The sequence below is a fragment of the Limulus polyphemus genome, unplaced genomic scaffold (assembly GCF_000517525.1).
Source record: "Limulus polyphemus unplaced genomic scaffold, Limulus_polyphemus-2.1.2 Scaffold1354, whole genome shotgun sequence".
Lineage (NCBI taxonomy): Eukaryota > Metazoa > Arthropoda > Merostomata > Xiphosura > Limulidae > Limulus > Limulus polyphemus.
In genome coordinates this window covers 321,305-322,965 of record NW_013666964.1, presented here as the reverse complement: position 1 = coordinate 322,965, position 1,661 = coordinate 321,305, and positions in this window count along the sequence as shown.

Sequence of the window (1,661 nt, the reverse complement as noted above, 5' to 3'; positions counted from 1 at the left end):
AATACTAGAAAGAATTGATTGAACTATCGTATTTTTTAACATCCAACACGTATAAGTAGAGGTAAAAAGTATGAAAAAAAAATGACCTACCACTTAATAACTACTTTAAAATACATGAATTGTTATGTTTTGCTGATTCATCATTCTGTTTTCACAGAGTTTCCTTTACATAGAAATGTGACGTCATCACTTTATTGTCTGACAGGATAAATAGTTTGCAAGCTTCTAATCTTCAAGTGAACTATACAAAGAACTTTAGCTGTTATTTCCGGAATGGTTCTGACATAAATCTGTTTCTAAGCTTAAGCTGATAAACACGACACTCATTGAATTCTGTTATTTTTTTGTTTCTGTGTTTACTTGTAAGTAAACACATTCGTTTCTTTCTATTTAGTGCAAGTGGAAACGCGACCAGAAGCTCCATTATGATCGCATATGAGTTCTTGCACAAACATTCTTAAGAAGTAGACAGACAAACCAAAGGTTGTTTGTTGGATTCCTCAGAAAACAGATTGAGGACTATATGTACAAGCAGTCACTAATTTTGAAGTGACAGACGATAGGGAAGGCAACCAGTCAACACCACCAACCGCCAACTCTTGAGCTTTTTTCGTCAAACGAAGTAAAGGCTTTCACTGTCACTTTTATAACGTATCCACAGTTCGTAAGTGCGGAGCGTGATTTTTTTTTCTTTTTGGCGGTAACGGGTCACTACTAATCACTAGGCCTCATAAAAAATATCCGTTTTATGTATTTATGTTATTATTTCATATGATATTTATTTTCACAAATCCACAATACAATCATTGCATAAGAAGCTTATGCGCAGGTTAAGAAACAAGTGAATATCCTCGGTTGTAATTAGTTCTCAAATCGGCCAAGAGATGGAGAAACGTGCTAAAGGTTTGTACTTGAGTAAAAACTCGAAGCCATTCTATGAGCTGCTATGCCGCGGCTAAAAATCAGCATATGTATGATCAAACTTTAAATTATAAATAATTACAGTGGAAAGAAGGAATAATATTTAAATATCAAGTTAATCCATAGATAGATAAAATGTAAAAGTGACTTAAAAACAAGTTTAAGTCTAATTTGCTATTTAATAACGCTAAAATTATTAACATTTGATATACGTCTAGACATAGTATTAAAAATAACAGAAGCCAGCTAATATTTAAAACACTTCCTATAATTATTTATAGCCATTAGGATTTATATTTAGTATATATGTTTATCAGGAAAATAATCATGAACCTGAATATCGGAAACATCGAGATGGCCAGATATTCAAATCTATCATTATTAATAATAGGGTTGACATTAAAAAATAGATTTTAAATAACTCACGCTTTTCTTAAGTGAGTGTAAAAAGTAGAACCATATACTGACAGTCCATATTGAATAGTGGGGCCCGGCATGGCCAGGTGGTTAGGGCGCAATCCGAGGGTCGCGGGTTCGAATCCCCGTCACACCAAACATGCTCGCCCTTTCAGCCGTGGGGGCGTTATAATGTGACGGTCAATCCCGCTATTCGTTGGTAAAAGAGTAGCCCAAGAGTTGGTGGTGGGTGGTGATGACTAGCTGCCTTCCCTCTAGTCTTACACTGCTAAATTAGACACGGCTAGCGCAGATAGCACTCGTGTAGCTTTGCGCGAAATTCA